General features: G+C 36.3%; 1 long non-coding RNA gene across 6 annotated transcripts in view; it reads right to left on the reverse strand.

The window, feature by feature from the left end:
- LOC126754673 (uncharacterized) overlaps nucleotides 1-18,341 on the reverse strand; it is a 174,056-nt gene that overhangs the window by 32,896 nt on the left and 122,819 nt on the right. For 4 of the 6 annotated variants that reach the window (XR_007666331.1, XR_007666332.1, XR_007666329.1 and 1 more), the window contains exons 1-2: nucleotides 10,059-10,129; nucleotides 9,580-9,999 (exon numbers count right to left, since the gene is read on the reverse strand). The exons of 1 other annotated variant lie outside the window; for it this stretch is intronic. This is a non-coding gene — a long non-coding RNA (uncharacterized LOC126754673). Of the gene's footprint in view, nucleotides 1-9,579; nucleotides 10,000-10,058; nucleotides 10,130-18,341 lie in introns of those variants that run through there. One more of the 6 variants, XR_007666328.1, reaches the window with a different exon arrangement.

An 18,341-nucleotide genomic window follows, 5' to 3' on the forward strand; every position in this document is an offset into this window, starting at 1 on the left:
AAAAAGTGCTGCAACTGCGGCGCTACATATGTCTTGTAACGACAATAAAAGCATGAAAAAAGAGAACTAATTAAATAAAACCAAAGCAGTAAAGGATTCTACCAGGCTTAAAGAATCGTTCTAGCTAAAGATTTTACACCACACCTAGATTTAAGCTGGTTTCTCAGGACCCAAAGTGGTTGAAAAGCTTTCTGAGGATGACTCTGGAAGACTTCGACTTTTTAGTTGGGCGCCTTACCCCATATTTAGGGTAGTCAAAAAATATTTCCGTATTTCTAATCAAATTTCAACTTAATTTTTTTTTTAATATAATGAATTTTAATGAACCAAATATATTCCATTTTGGTCAACCACTTTGTGCCATTTTTCCGCTGGAGACATTATTCCAACATTGTAAAACTTTTCTGGTTTCTCGGCGAAAAACTGCGACAAGTAATTTTCACAGGCTTCACTCCATTAAGGGAGTTCTGCATTGTCCACAACAAATGGTATTTGGATGGTTGTATGGTGGATGCATCAAAACTTTCAAGCCAAGCTCTCCCAGTTTTTGCTGAGTCATCACAAATGTGAGTGGTCTAGCGGTGTCCTGATGGAAGACGAAGCCCTTTCTGTTGATCAGTTCTGGCAGTGTTTTTTCGACTCCTTGCTTCAATCTCATCAATTGTTGACAGTAAAATGTAGGATCAATCTTTCGACCAGGCCGAAGCAGGTCATAGTGGATGATTCCTTTTCAATCCCAGCAAACACTAAACCTTTCGAGGCGTCAATCCTGGCTTTGCGACCATTATTGAGCTTCATCACGCTTGGACCATGATCTTTTTCGTATTTGATATCTTATTGTCGTATTTGATCCACGTCTCGTGTTACCATTCGCTTCAGAAACTGTTCGAATTCATCCCGTTTCAGCAAAGAATCGTAGATGTTAATACGGGCCTTAAATTTTTCACAGACAATTCACGTGGTACCCAAACATCGATCTCTTTTTGTAGCCATCCTTTTTTAAATGGTTCAAAACCGTTTAATGATGAATGTTAAGTTCCTTACCTATGTCATGGCTGCTTATGCAACGATATTGGTCAATCTTTTTTATAATTTCATTGACTTTTTCAACGATAGGTCGACCAAAGCGAGATGCATCTTTCAGTTCGAAATTTCCAGAACGGAAGCGAGCGCACCATTGTTGTGCTCCAAGTACTGATACAGCATCAGAGATATACGACTACAACGATATCTATTGACAAAAACCGAAAAAACTTTTTCGACTATTCAAGATTCCGTGAAGAAATCTCGATCGGTGAAAGACTGGCGGCAACACTACGCTATTTGTCTACAGGCGATAACTTCTCGAGCCAAATGAGTATTTTTCTATTGGAAAAATCTACCATTTGTCATATAGTGCATAAAACGTATGATGAAATTTTTGAAGTTTTAAAAAATGAGTTTTTAAAAGTGAATATTCAGGTCTATTCGTGCATCTGTGAAATAATATAAACTGTGTTATGGTAAGGTTCCGAATATACAAGAATAATGGATAAAAGTGTCGGAACGTTTTTACCGGCAATGGAATTTCTCTAAGTCTATATATCTACGATTGTCTGACGTAGAAAAATACGGAAATGGCATTACTGATCCGAATAATTGGAAAATGGAGTTGAAGGAAAATATATTGTTTTCATCAGTTCGGCGAAGCAGTGTTTTAGGGAGTTTAGTAGACACGATTAATGTTCACGAAAGTTTTATGTAGTATTTCATGACTCCTAATGAAGCAGTTGAATGCAAATATAATAGGCCAATATTGCATAACTCGTCTTTGTAGTATGATTCTCTTTTAAAATTAATTCCATAATTTAAGTTATTTTGTAAATACAAAATATTTTCATGGTGCTATTTTATAAACTTTCTTAAATTTAGACGAAACAAAAGTAATATCCATTTGAATTCAATGTATTTTTATATAATAAATATATGTATATAATATAAAAAATGTTATATAATTTTGTTTATTAATTATAATTATAATAAGAAATAAAAATACCTAGGTATACATTAAACAGAAAAAGTTTCCATCACTCAGTTTTATTCAATACTAGCTGACCCCGCAGCCGTTGTCCTGCGGGAAATTATTTGTTTTGAAATGAAAAGAAAGTTAAATTTATCATTTCATTTTTTTTTTCAATGTAACGCAGCTTGACAACCAACATATTTTGGTTAATGTTCCTGTGAAGTTGGTAGTTGGTTTTCCAACTATATCTGGCCGTGTTAATAACACAGCATTTCCAAATGTATGCCACACACTATGCGACTATCCTTGTGTCCTGTTGATTGTCATCTCAAATGCAATTTTCACTGGAAACGGAATACGTTTGAACTGAAATGGCAAATCGTTAGAATTCAAAGGAATTCGTAGAATCAAGCATTCTGCCCCCTTGTATTCGATAGCGCAGATTGCGGAACATAATAACGACAGATCCAACTTTGAGACGCAAATGATGCGGTGGCATACCAAGCCTATCCAAGAACTTCATTGACAAGACGATCGATCGATTTGTATGAGCGCAAGTCTGCCGGAATTTGATTTTGAATCTTCTAGTTTAAACCAACAACATCGGTATTTTTGGCAGCAAACATTGCGCGTGCACTTAAGGAATCGTAGTAACGATAATTTTGCCAATGTCCGAACATTCATGATGAGTTCATCTTTCATAAATTGATAAAGGGAAGATGTAATTGATATCAAACCACCGGAAGTATCAACCTGAATTGACCCATTTCCAATTTTTAGCGAAGACGATGTAAAATGTCTTCGGCAATGTCATTTTTGTTCGTATCACATAGTAATTAACGCAGATTTGAAGGCTGATATGTCGAAATGTTTATCGCGAAAGGTGTGCGAACTTCATTTTTATTCCAGTGATTAACATGTTCCAGCAATTGTAATTGCTGGCTTACTTCTTCAAAACTTGCACACAATACCATTCACAGTACGCAATGACTCAAATAAAGTTGAACCGCGTACATTAATCAATAGCAACCGAAGGTAGAAACAATCATCGTTTTTCGGGTGGATTACGTAAATTCGGCCTACGTTCGCATTAGTTATTAACATACCTGGATGTCCATCTACGGGTTGGCCTTGCTTTCTGCGCAACTATTTTTTCGACGATGCATTTCAGGTATAATATCAAGGTATTTCCGAATTAAGCAACGTTCTCACTCTTTGGCGATTCTCCAAATTAACTGCGTGACGCACAACAGCAAGAAAACGTTCATGAATTGCAAAAGTAAATATCATACAAAGCGCTTTATTGCAGTTCACGTATCGACCGTATTGATATGAGTTTTGAATGTGAATTAGATAAGAATAGTGAATATAGTACGATCAGTGTGTTGTCAACTTCGATATTCACTATTCGATGCCGATAGAGTGGATATCCATCATTTCTAGTTGGTGTTTCCGAAAGAAAAGCACGTTGATAGTGTTTGGTGCATTTATTGTCAGACATGGAAACCGAAGTGGGATTGTGGTATCCGCAAGGCCCATGAACCATACTGGTTTTCATCACTTCGTATAATACTGGATCTTTCTCTGCATCAGGAATTTCCGCAGAAATGATTTCAACAATTTGATCTGGTGTAGCCACCATCCAAAAAAAGGAATGTGTGCGTGCGGCAAACCTCTCTTTTGCCACTCAACAGAGTACATCTAGCATCTAAGAGCACCACATATACTTTGCTTCAAGATAAAGTCCATCAAACATCGTAACTGTTGTTTGAAAAGCCATGCTGTGACAGCGTGATGATCGCTTGCTGACTGACCGCGATCCATAATTCTGCACGTATGTCACCGCATCCTGGGAGTACTTCTTACCTTGCCTTGCCTTGGGCTGCCATACGTTGGTGGTAAAAAGAACGCCGACCGATATTAGGGCGACCTCTTCGCAATTGATCAATTGGTGTAAAACACACGTAAAGTTTTCAGTGAATAATTTTCAATAATTTTCTTTTGAGTAGAAGGAATAAAAAAGCAAGCGACCGAAATTGAACGACTCAAATAATTTACAAATGAAAATATTGAAAAACAAAACAAACAAATATTAAAAAAAATGTGTATGGGAAAAAGTTACTTTTTGGAATAATCCAATTTTCCGACTTTTCCTCGTGAAAAGTACAAGGTATTTTTATTTCCAAACCTTCCCCGATCCACAACGAACAACCTCTGAAAATTTCATCAAGATTGGTGCAGCCGTTCTCTTAGCGTTACTAACAAACAAACATTCATTCGTTTGTATGGGAAAAAGAAAAGATATGTGTTAGGGGGTTTCCGGCAATTATTCGAATTTTCTTGCCATAAAAACCATCTTTGAACCTGAACGAACCTTTTAAAAAAAGAATTGGGAATATTGGTCACGGCGGTGTTGAGGTACGCGCTTAGCAACACATTCTCGGATTCATTTTTATACTCTCGCAACAATGTTGCTAACGAGAGTATTATAGTTTTGTTCACATAACGGTTGTTTGTAAGTCCTAAAACTAAAAGAGTCAGATATAGGGTTATATATACCAAAGTGATCAGGGCGACGAGTAGAGTCGAAATCCGGATGTCTGTCTGTCCGCCTGTCTGTCCGTCCGTCCGTGCAAGCTGTAACTTGAGTAAAAATTGAGATATCATGATGAAACTTGGTACACGTATTCCTTGGCTCCATAAGAAGGTTAAGTTCGAAGATGGGCAAAATCGGCCAACTGCCACGCCCACAAAATGGCGGAAACCGAAAACCTATAAAGTGTCATAACTAAGCCATAAATAAAGATATTAAAGTGAAATTTGGCAAAAGGGATCGCATTAGGGAGGGGCATATTTGGACGCAATTGTTTTGGAAAAGTGGGCGTGGCCCCGCCCCCTACTAAGTTTTTTGTACATATCTCAGAAACTACTATAGCTATGTCAACCAAACTCTACAGAGCCGTTTTTTTCAGGCATTTCCATATACAGTTCAAAAATGGAAGAAATCGGATTATAACTACGCCCACCTCCCATACAAAGGTTATGTTGAAAATCACTAAAAGTGCGTTAACCGACTCATAAAAAACGTCAGAAACACTAAATTTTACGGAAGAAGTGGCAGAAGGAAGCTGCACCCAGCCTTTTTTTAAAAATTGAAAATGGGCGTGGCGCCGCCCACTTATGGACCAAGAACCATATCTCAGGAACTACTAGATCGATTTCAATGAAATTCGGTATATAATATTTTCTTAACACCCTGATGACATGTACGAAATATGGGTGAAATCGGTTCACAATCACGCCTTCTTCCAATATAAAGCTATTTTGAATTCCATCTGATGCCTTCTCTGTATAATACTAGTTATATGTACTTTAGGAACCAATGATGATAGCGGAATAAAACTTTACAAAAATACGGTATTTGAAAAATATTTAAATGACGGATAATGAAATCTCGATTATCACTTTACCATGCGAGAGTATAAAATATTCGGTGACACCCGAACTTAGCCCTTCCTTACTTGTTATATATGTATAAGATTTAAACTGTTGCACATACATACATATGAATACTTTCAATTACTTGAGTATACTTATCATCGTCTTTTTGCACTCGACGTCTTCCTAAATTACCATGTGATGTGGATGGCGTTGATGTTATATCACCAGGTATAATTTCCGACTCCAAGAATGTTGTTGGAGAGCTCGAGGCCGATGGACTGTCCTATAATAACAACTATTCACATTTATTAGATTTGAAGTGGATTCCGCTTCAGCACGCAAAGTCGGCTCTAGAAACTTAAACGGGCTCATCGTGGTCGTTCTTCCAGCTCCGTGTTCACTTTTAGTGTGACTTATACGCCTAAGGGCCGCCTAGAAGAAATGCTTGTTAAATAATTCTTTGCGTATTACTTTACAGGAACTTATGCTTAAAGAGAAGCAAAAGCTGTTACATTTAGCTGCCACTTCCGACCGGGATATCTTTATTATTTCAGTCACCTTATGCTATTGAGCCTGAAACTGAAAAAATTACAAAACTAAATAAATTATAACCTGAAAATACGGATATAATAAAAGTCTTACCTCGAAATCGTCAAAAAACTTTTCAAAAATACGTTATCCTTTTCAGCAGCTGTTCGTACGACAAACAAAATCAAACGTCTAATGCTCTCGCAACAAAGTTGCTAAGGAGAGTATTATAGTTTTGTTCACATAACGGTTGTTTGTAAGTCCTAAAATTAAAAAAGTCAGATATAGGGTTATATATACCAAAGTGATCAGGGTGACGAGTAGAGTTTAAATCCGGATGTCTGTCTGTCCGTCTGTCCGTGCAAGCTGTAACTTGAGTAAAAATTGAGATATCATGATGAAACTTGGTACACGTATTTCTTGGCTCCATAAGAAAGTTAAGTTCAAAGATGGGCAAAATCGGCCCACTGCCACGCCCACTAAATGGCGAAAACCGAAAACCTATAAAGTGTCATAACAAAGCCATAAATAAAGATATTAAAGTGAAATTTTGCACAAAGGATCGCATTAGGGAGGGGCATATTTGGACGTAATTTTTTTGGAAAAAGTGGCCCCGGCTTTTTGTACATATCTCGAAATCGGATAATAACTTTTCCATATACAGTTCAAAAATGGAAGAAATCGGATAATAACCACTTCCCATACAAAGGTTATGTTGAAAATCACTAAAAGTGCGTTAACCGACTAACAAAAATCCTCAGAAACACTAAATTTTACGGAAAAAATGGCAGAAGGAAACTGCACTCAGGCTTTTTTTTTTAATTGAAAATGGGCGTGGCGTCGCCCACTTATGGACCAAAAACCATATCTCAGGAACTACTATACCGATTTCAATGAAATTCGGTATATAATATTTTCTTAACACCCTGATGATATGTACGAAATATGGGTGAAGTCGGTTCACAACCACACCTTCTTCCAATATAACGCTATTTTGAATTCCATCTGATGCCTTCTCTGTATAATATATATATTAGGAACCAATGATAATAGCGGAATAAAACTTTACACAAATACGGTATTTGAAAAATATGCAAATGACGGATAGTGAAATCTCGATTATCACTTTTTCATTCGAGAGTATAAAATGTTCGGTGACACCCGAACTTAGCCCTTCCTTACTTGTTTTTGTGTTCTTGTCATTTTATGTCACTGTTCTTTGCCAAATATGCCGGCGAACATAACTGACATCATTTGACTACCCGTATATATTATTTAGACAACATTTCACTTCAAATATGACCTATGAAAGGAGGAAACCGGAAGGATAAGTGAAAACCATCATCCAGATCATTTATGCTTAATAAAAATGCGTCGCATTAACGTCTGTGAAACCATGCTTTCCGACTATCAAAATGGCATGGAACGTATTATTACTGGCGATGAGTCTTGGATCTCCACTCATAATTCCCGTCCTGCTATATGGTGCAGTGGCTTGGACGATGACAACAACGGATGAGTCGACGTTGCGAGTTTTCGAGAGAAAACTTCTGCGAAAGATTTATGGTCCTTTGCGCGTTGGTCACGGCGAATATCGCAGTCGATGGAACGATGAGCTGTTCGAGATATACGACGACATTGACATAGTTCAGCGAATTAAAAGACAGCGGCCACGCTGGCAAGGTCATGTTGTCCGAATGGACGAAAACACTCCAGCTCTGAAAGTATTCGACGCAGTACCCGCCGGGGGAAGCAGAGGAAGAGGAAGACATCCACTACGTTGGAAGGACCAAGTGGAGAAGGACCTGGCTTCGCTTGGAATATCCGAATGGCGCCAAGTAGCGAAAAGAAGAAACGACTCGCGAGCTGTTGTTAACTCGGCTATAATCGCGTAAGCGGTGTCTACGCCAGTAAAGAAGAAGAAGAGTCTTGGATCTATGCTTACAACCAGGTAACAGATAATCAATCGGCCAAATATCGTGGCAAAAGTGAACCACGTCAAAGCAGGCAAGCCCGGAATTGGGTGCCGACAACTCTTTGTTTCTGCACCACGACATTGCATACTGCATTAATTCTTCGTGAGTTTTTAGCCAAATTGTCAACCATCACCATATTCGTCTGAATTAGATCCGTGTGACGTCTGACAATTCAGCAAACTCAAACGACCGCTCCGGGGGAACCGCTTTGAGTCAATTGAAGACATAATCGTGAAGCGCATTGAAGAGTATTGGAACCTAGCGGGATTAAATTGTGGGAGACGAAATAGATTTTGAAGAATAAATTAAAAATTTTAACATTATGAAGAAAGTACCCTGATCGAGCCAATACCTGTGGTGACTAAAGAATTTTCGCGTAATACTCCTTTCTGCGTTGGCGGCCTTCGGACTAAAAAAATAACACTTGTCGATCCAATTCTCGAGGTAATGTAAGTAATTTATGACGTAATATTATTATATAATTTTTCTTATTTGTTTTTTAAATTTGAATAAGAAAATATCTACATGCATGGAAACCGTGTTTATATTCATTTGAATTTGAAGCATAATCTACTATAGGCAATTGTTTTAATTATTTGAACTGAAACTGCTAAATAAAGAAAGGGGAATTTCAGCGAAATGCCTTATGATCATTTGGTAGCGCTTCATTTCCTAATAACTCAAGCACATAAATGATGTCCAACAAGAGTGTAAAAAGATATTTTTAAATTATAGACTTTTTACTTAAAATACCTGCAAAAAGTGTAAATTTGCTTAAGTGTTTACAATTTAATTTAATTAACTTTAAGGGAAAATGTGCGTGCGTTAAATGTACTGAAATTTTGGAATTTTAAATTTAGTAAAGTGAGAATATATTTCATTTTAATATTTTCATTACTTAATTAAATATATGTGTGTGTGTGTGTTTAATGTTATCTCATCTGTAAATTTATGTTGTCAGTTTACAATTCTTATAAGCATTTTTATTATTATTAAATGCGCACTACATGTGTCTTTTTGTGTACATATGTATGTATGTTCAATATATTTGAAATTAGATATTTATTTTTAATAGCATTTCGGCTTTGCTGATACTAAATAAGTAAGAATGTTTAATGATATTTGAGCAGTACTAATTATTAATAGTATAAAATTATAAGATTTTCTAATATGTTTTATGTTATTTGGGACATTAATTTTATTTTTCTTTTGCAACACTTCACTTATGCTTATTTTCAACTCCTCTATACAGTTAAATCATTCCATAAAATAAATCTTGTGTTTCAAACTTATTTTGTCACTTCATCATCGGATTGCAACTTCACATGTAAACTGGTACATAGGATATCCATGCACTAAGAACGATGTAAGATCCTTTAACCCAAAATCTTGAAATGACACAGTAATAACGATTTTTTCAATTTATTAATTTTTTTGTTTGCTTTACTACAAATTTACGTTTGCAGAAACTTTACATGCCCTAAGGGAACATAGGTACAGTGCAACTACACATACACAAAGCACTTAAAAAAACATTTCTGTACACCTGGCAACAAAACAACCAGCTTTATATAAGCGGAAAATTATATTTTATTGCTTTCTACTAGAAAAAATAACAATATATTCACCCACCAACACACAGCTTAAATCACTGGCAGGACATTTGCGTGCTACCGAGTAAGCACAGAAAAGCCGTTTCAACGACTCACGACACTCGTTCTCGGCTGCGCCACGCACACAACACAAACTCTAGCCAACGACAGACCGAATCGCGCAACACAACCTGCTCAAACAACAAAACACGGCATATCAAGTGAATTTTGTGACTTTGTTTTTTTTTCTGAATTTGCCTTTACAACTTCAGCTTTTCAGCGTTGCAATCATTGAAACGAAACTTTCATTATCCGTTTGTAATTGCCGACTGTGTAGCCGTTAGCTTAACGGGTAGAACCAACCATTTATTCTGGCCAAGGAAAACAAAACCGGCAACCGACAAAATGCGACTGGACGCGTATGCATTTCCGTCCTCCTGCAACAGAAAGGCCAGAAGTTCTGCTTGAAACAAAAATTTTACGAAAAACAAAATAATAGACACGTAATCCATTACTCACTTGTCTCCGTATTATACCGTAGACTCTTTAACACAAACTAAATTGTGCTTTCGTATAACAGTTGTTTAAATAGAAAGTGCAGCAAGCGCTAGCTGGACCTTCTGAAATTCTCAGTTAAACTTTTACATCATATGTTGCAAAACATTGTTATGATGGATGGTGGATCAACTGTTGATTTGATGAGCGCAAGGCTTTTCAATGAGGCGCTCGTATGAGAGCTTTCAATTTATACCGTTAAGGTTCTCTAATCTAAATCGCCAGTTAATTTGCTAGTGCCAGTTTTAAAACAGCTGAATCACCTGAATGTGAAGGATGGAAGCAAGTGTTGATTTGCTGAGTTCAAGGCTTCTCAATGAGACGTTCGTTGAGAGCTTTCAATATATACCGTTAAGGTTCTCTAATCTAAATCGTCGGAAAGTGTGCGAGTGCCAGTAAGCTCTCGTGAGTTTTCAAACAGCAGAATGTGGAGGATGGAAGCAAATGTTTGCTGAATGCAAGGCTTCTCAATAAGACGCTCGTTGAGAGCTTTCAATATATACCTTATATATATAAGGTTCTCTAATCTAATTCGCAGAGAAGTATGTGAGTGCCAGTAAGCTCTCGTGAGTTTCCATACAGCTGAATCAGCTAAATATAGAGGACGGAAGCAGTGTTGATTTGCTGAGTACAAGGCTTCTCAATAAGACGTTCGTTGAGAGCTTTCAATTTATACCATTAAGGTTCTCTAATCTAAATCGCCGGGAAGTGTGCGAGTGGCAGTAAGCTCTCGTGAGTTTTCAAACAGCTGAATCAGCTGAATATCGGGCAAAAGTTTAGGGTAACTTTAACGGTTATTTTGGGAGAAATCAACATAAACAAACGGTTTAAAGGAAAAATTAAAAAATTTTAAAGCTGAGTTATTTGCATATCATGGGGAAAACGGATTGTTTGCGAAGGCTTATCAATGTAACATTTTTTGACTTCTTGTGGTTTTACGTGCGTCACTGGGGCTTTTCCTTTAGAAGGTATGGCTTAAGGCGTTACGTGGGTTTCCTTGGGTAAGAAACAGCTTTTTTTCATATATAAAAAATAAAATGTTTTATTAGAAATTTTTATTGATAAAATATTCTGAAATTTTTGCAAACAAATATTTGAAATTCGGCCATTTTGACACCATTTCCATTATTCTCATTGAAAACAGATGCGTCCGCGTTGGCAAGATAACTCTTTAGAAGATTATCTTAAGTGAAAAAATACAAGTTTTAGTTAAAACCTTAACTTAGAACTTGGACGAAGGAAAATCAACTCAAAATTGGATTTTTGGCAGACATTTTCACAAAAAGATTAAAATTTCTGTAAAAATTTCCCGACATTTTTTTACTCATGCAACCTGTTACTAAAAAGTACTGTAGTTTTTTTCAGCTAACGGTTGTACGTATCACTTAAACTATTCGAGATAGATATAGAATTATATATATATAACGGGTCAGAATATGGAGACGAGTTGAAATAAAAATAAAGATATCTTGATAAGGCTTCCTTAGTACCAAAAAAGTTACGAGTTCGTAGATGGCCGTATTCGGACCACTGCCACACCCACAAAACGCCATTAACAGAAAACCTTTAAAATGAAATAACTATGCACAAAATTAATATATAAAACTGTAATTTGGCACAGGGATCGCAGTAGCAAGGGATATCTGTGGGTACAAAATTTTTTAAAAGTGGACATGGCTCGCCCTCTAATAAGTTTAATATATATATTTCCTACCTTTCCTAAATCTACAAAAACCAAATTCGCTTATCGAAAATATTATATAAACTTCAGTGAGAAACAGTGTGAAAATGGATTAAATCGGAAGACAACCCCGGTCACTCCCCATGTGATGGTACTGTTCAGAACCACTTTAAGGCACAATAAATCAAAAACTAATTACACCAGAAACATTAAATTTTACCTCCATGATGGTATGAGAAGGCTTTATGGGAGCCGGATTGAAAATCTGGTAATGGGCGTAGCACCGCCCACTTCTTGGTTCATCAAAGTCTCGAGACCTGACCAAACCAATTTCGATTAAATTTAGTACGTAGCATTTCCTTCATATTCCTATGTCACAGTGTAATGGGCGAAATCGGACCACAACCACGTTTACCTCTCATATAACATAATTTTAAATTCCATTTGATTCCTTCACATTTCACTACACAAATCAGGAAGAATTTGGTATAACGGGCTAAAACTTTGCGCTAATAATCCGTTTAAAGTATGCCACTTTATGACCAAAAATTGTCCAATCCAATCAAAACTGTTTAAGCCCATAGGTACCTAATATAAAGTAGTCTAAGATAATCAATTAAAATTCAGAGAGAATCCATTCCTGACAAAAGTAATTCTGTGTATCAAAAATGAGCCTGAGCCCCCATATACTTAATACAAGATGCGTTCCAAAGTAAACAGGACTTTAAACCAAGAAACAGAACAAATGGTTTTTTCGGCAAAGTCAATTTACTTTATTCAAAATAGTCTCCCACTGCTTCAATACAGCTTTTTGCACCGTCCAAAAGCATGTCGAATGAGTGCTTTAGCTAGTTGGCCGATATGGGCGCCAGTATGCCGGTGCAAGCCTTTTGAATAACCTCTACGTCTGCATAACGCTTTCTTTTCATGAGCGAATGCATTTTTCCGAAAAGAAAGAAGTCGCACGGTGCCATATCAGGTGAACATGGGGAGTGGAAAAACTTTATAGACAGCTGAAGAGCCAAAAGTAGATTTGGCATTTTACGAATGTTTCAGACAAGAGCGTTTGAAATGCACTCCAATTACGGGACTGGTGATACGAGAAAAGGCTAAAATATGCCCCACAAACCTAAACATTCATTCTAAGCGTGAATACTCAAATGATTAGTTGTAAAATTTTAAGAATAGACATATAATAAAAAGATATAATGCTGAAGGAGAAAAATCTTCAGCAGACTATGTAAGTACCACAATTTTTGTATAACAATTAAATAAATTGATATCAACGGAACATCTTACCAGTGAGCAAATTTATTGCGGGAGCGCGACATGCCTTTTTTAGAAGTGTTTGTCCGAGAACAGTTTGGTTTGTCATAATAAAAGATGCATAAATGGACATAAGGTGTCAAAAGAAAGACTAACCCCTTAAGTTGGCTATAATCCTGTTGGTACATAAAAGTGCAAAGCTTCAGTTATTGGTAGAAGTGCTCAGACAAGAGCCCTAAAAAATGCATACAAACTTCTCATAATTCATAAGGGTAATTCAAAAGCATGGGTAATGCAACAAATATGTTTAGAACGGTTTAACAAAAACTTAGTGCAAGTCCAGACGTTCACGATTTTAAGGCTAAGAACGGTATTGTAAAATATTTTCCACCAAATTGTATGGTTGTCTCGGAATTACAGAGCAGATAAAATTCAAGTTTATCGCATTCAAGAAAAAGTAATTTTTACCTCATGTTTTCAGTAGAAATTTTAATGTACTCGTATACATACTTATTTAATTTAGAAATGCACATAAGCTTCTTGAATTAATTTTTTTTAATGTAAATGTGTATGCACACCAATGTGCACTTGTTAAATAATAAAAATATTAAAAAAACTATAATCAAAATTGTTATTCGATTAACCGTGAATATCGAATATCCGTAATGATTCTGGGCTCGACTATCACGGATACTCGAGGCCTGACTTTAATAAGAAAGTACCATTCCCTGTAAAAATGCGATATTTGCCATAAATCGTATTATAGGCTTAGAATCTTAGAATTTAACTGTCACAGTCTATTAATCTTATTAGTACTACTTTTGAAGCAAACTAAAAAATGCACGCTGTGATCTTATTCTCATATTTATGGTATACCCTTCAAAGAGCGCAATCACAAAGTTGTAAATCCTTTCAGTTTAGTTTATGGCCGAAATCATGTTCAAGTCCATGGTGAGTAAGTGTATATGTATGTGGCTAGTGAGTGACGCGTGGATGAAATTTCATAAACCTAACCTCTTTAAGCCATCGACATATTGTTTCGTATATTTTCTTTTGTCGAAACTTTCCAAAGAAATTATTGTAGCTACTTAAAGACCTTTAAGCTCTGATAATATTCAAGATTTCATCATCATCTAAGCAACGCCGTCTTCGAAGTTGAAAGGAAACCCGGCCGAAATCCATTAAACCATTAGTAACTTAACGATTTGTTCAGTTTCATGTCTTCTGAAAGTGCGTCTGGGAAATTTATATACTACATGGCTGGTTTTACCACTCATTAGTATTGGTAGTTTGTGTTAGTTTTCTTTCCCACGAAATAGTTATTTTGATAGAAGTTAGCCCTATTTCATACGCTAATAATTTCCATCTCTTTTCTATATTTATTATTATCGAATACTAAATAGTTTTTAGAATATTCTAGATATTATTCCAACTTTCTTGATAGTAACGTATGTTCGCTTTCTGATATTGATGGCGACAATGGCAAAACTTTGCTAAGATCCACCAGTTGGATCCAAAAACTTTTGTATATCAAAGCAGAGAAGGTTCTCCTTGTAAACTACTAAATTCACTAGATGGCGTGCCAAGTACTCTTATTGTTTTACACCATTAATTATCATGTCTCTCTGCAGAAAAAAAGTTTCGCTCTTCCTTTTCTGTCTTTAGTAGGTTAATGGGGCGGAAGTTCTTCTTTAATTCTTAAAATAAATAGGTCCAACGCCGTGCTTTTTAGAATATATTTCTACACTATGTAGGCCGCACTATATTTCTTTTACCATCAATTACTGCCGAAAAATGTAATTTTAAGAATTTTCCAAAGGTAATGAGTTGGAGACCCTATAAGGTATTTAGTATATCCTCTGTCTACCTCGACGATCGGAATCAAGTGTTTACATAGAAAACTTTCTCATCTTTATGAAATTTGGGCTAGCCTCTTGCGTAAAGCGATCATGTGATTTTTGAAGACATGCTTCAGATCGGATTACTATAGTACATAGCTGCTATACAAACTGGGCGGTCGGAATCAAGTGGCTGTATTAAAAACTTTTTATTTTTCGAGCACCAAATTTGGTACGGGTTAGTTTCTAAGGAAACTGTGCAATCTCCAAAACCTTGTCCTAAGGGTATTTTAGCCTCGGTCTGATGTTACTTTTGCATAATTTCATTTTAAATGTGTGGTTGGCGTCTTAATGTCCATTAAAGTATTTTTTCTGGCTTTCATTATTACTTTGTCATAGTCATTTATGTATATTAACAGTAATATTTTAATCTAAGTTTGGATCATCAATACCTTCATCCATTTCAAGCATTCGACAATTGTTTCGGCTCAGTATGTTGAGAAAGTGTCTGGAACTTAATTTTTTATTGGGTTACATCGCCACGAGGATCCTCTATTTAAGTTTTTGACAACGTCACTGCACATTTATATATATACAATATGTATCTAGGTAAACTTGAGAAAGTAATTAGCAAAAATTTATTATCATTGCGAAACTATTTCATAGCTTGTTAGGTTAGTTGTATGTATTAGGTTAGGAAATATCATTGATACGCAACCGCATGCTGCTAGACACATTTCAAATGCATATCGATAAGTGAAGTGTCCTTCACCTCATTTATGGAAATATGACGGAACGCAGATGTATTTGCAAATGCGGATTATATACATATTTAAGTAATGTATATCTATGTGCGGATAAATAAGTGTATGTTATATATTATTTATATATATCTACGACTCATATCCATATCGTATATGTGGATACAAGTATGAATATGGTGATTGCTGATTGCTTTCGCTCTAAATCGATTTTTGTCCTGTCAAAGCGCGCAAACACACAGATTTCTTTGCGCGGTTGTGTATCTGTTTGCTCTCAATGCTCCTGAACGCAAAAAATATTAATTTACAAAATTACACATTTATGCTGTATGTGTCTTGTAAATGTGCCATTTTCTTCGATATGCAAGCTTACTATCCCACACAGACATATCAAATCAGTGTTTAAAAAACTGCAGTCGAATTAGCAAACGTCGCAATATTGTTGCTATTCGCTACTTCAACTGCGAGCGATATCAGAAAGTATGCAAGTGCTTTTGCTTCTGCTTCTGAAAAAATCAGAAGTCGCATGCTTTGACTGTCGCAAAAATCAAACAGCTACGAAAATCAGAAATCAGCATAAGTCGCCGTTATTCGTTTTTCTGCTTTCTGCTTTGCTGTAGCTTTCGATCGTATCCATAAGTTGCCGCAGCAGCTATCGACAATTTTCGACAGTCGTCGGCAGTCACAGTCGCGAAAAGTAATGCATTCGACTTTTTGTCGCTGTTGCTTTCGATCAGCAGCGTAAGTCGAAAAAAGCAAGAAGCGTCAGATTCGTGGAAGTCGGCCGTTGCGACCGTTTTTGATTAGCTGCGACTTTAAAGAAATGTTTGGCAATTACTTATAGTGTACTTGAATTTTTTTATTATGTTGTTCATTTTCAACTTTTTTTTTTATTAAGTTTACAAAAATAAAAAAAAAATAATATAAAATTCGTTGGAATAAATAATATAAAAACATAACAGTAAATGAATTTTTCATTGCTTTCATTACATACATTACTCATTTTTTTGATTATTCATTACAATTATTCTTGTTCAAAAAGTGGCAACGTATCAATGGCCATGTCCAGAAAGCTAGCGTACATACATATATTGCATATTGCTAAACCCTCGGCTGCTTTATTTTCAAAATATTTCCACGCTGCACTTGGCGCCATAGCTGAACACGTGTGAGTCTAGCAGCGTTCTAATTGGAAGTAAAAGCAAAAGAGCAAAAAGAACAAGACGGCGACTGCTGGTGACTTCCACGAATCGGACGCTTCTTGCTTTTTTCGACTTACGCTGCTGATCGAAAGCAACAGCGACAAAAATCAAAAGTAGCAAAAAGTCGAATGCATTACTTTTCGCGACTGTGACTGCCGACGACTGTCGAAAATTGTCGATAGCTGCTGCGGCAACTTATGGATACGATCGAAAGCTACAGCAAAGCAGAAAGCAGAAAAACGAAAAACGGCGACTTATGCTGATTTCTGATTTTCGTAGCTGTTTGATTTTTGTCTATGCTTCGACTGCGACTTCTGATTTTTTCAGAAGCAGTAGCAGAAGCAAAATCATATGAACTGAAACTTGCCGCAGTTTTTTAAACGCTGTATCAAATATACAAGAAACAAGTAAGGAAGGGCTAAGTTCGGGTGTCACCGAACATTTTATACTCTCGCATGATAAAGTGATAATCGAGATTTCATTATACGTCATTTACATATTTTTCAAATAGCGTATTTTTGTAAAGTTTTATTCCGCTATCATCATTGGTTCCTAATGTATATATTTTACAGAGAAGGCATCAGATGGAATTCAAAATAGCGTTATATTGGAAGAAGGCGTGGTCGTAAACCGATTTTAACCATATTTTGTACATATCATAAGGGTGTTAAGAAAATATAATACACCGAATTTCATTGAAATCGGTAGAGTGGTTCCCGAGATATGGTTTTTGGTCCATAAGTGGGCTAGGCCACGCCCATTTTCAATTTAAAAAAAAAGCCTGGGTGCAGCTTCCTTCTGCAATTTCTTCCGTAAAATTTAGTGTTTCTGACGTTTTTTGTTAGTCGGTTAACGCACTTTTAATGATTTTCAACACAACCTTTGTATGGGAGATGGGCGTGGTTATTATCTGATTTCTTCCATTTTTGAACTGTATATGGAAATGCCTGAAGAAAACGACTCTGTAGAGTTTGGTTGACATAGCTATAGTAGTTTCCGAGATATGAACAAAAAACTTAGTAGGGGGCGGGGCCACGCCCACTTTTCCAAAAAAATTACGTATAAATATGCCCCTCCCTAATGCAATCCTTTGTGCTCAATTTCACTTTAATATCTTTATTTATGGCTTAGTTATGACACTTTATAGGTTTTCGGCTTCCGCCATTTTGTGGGCGTGGCAGTTGGCCGATTTGGCCCATCTTCGAACTTAACCTTCCTATGGAGCCAAGAAATACGTGTACCAAGTTTCATCACGATATCTCAATTTTTGCTCAAGTTACAGCTTGCACGGACGGACGGACGGAGAGACGGTCTGACAGACAGACATCTGGATTTCAACTCAACTCGTCACCCTGCTCACTTTGGTATATATAACCCTATATCTGACTCTTTTAGTTTTAGGACTTACAAACAACCGTTATGTGAACAGAACTATAATACTCTCCTTAGCAACATTGTTGCGAGAGTATAAAAATATATATTATACCTATACATACATA

The sequence above is a fragment of the Bactrocera neohumeralis genome, chromosome 4 (assembly GCF_024586455.1).
Source record: "Bactrocera neohumeralis isolate Rockhampton chromosome 4, APGP_CSIRO_Bneo_wtdbg2-racon-allhic-juicebox.fasta_v2, whole genome shotgun sequence".
Lineage (NCBI taxonomy): Eukaryota > Metazoa > Arthropoda > Insecta > Diptera > Tephritidae > Bactrocera > Bactrocera neohumeralis.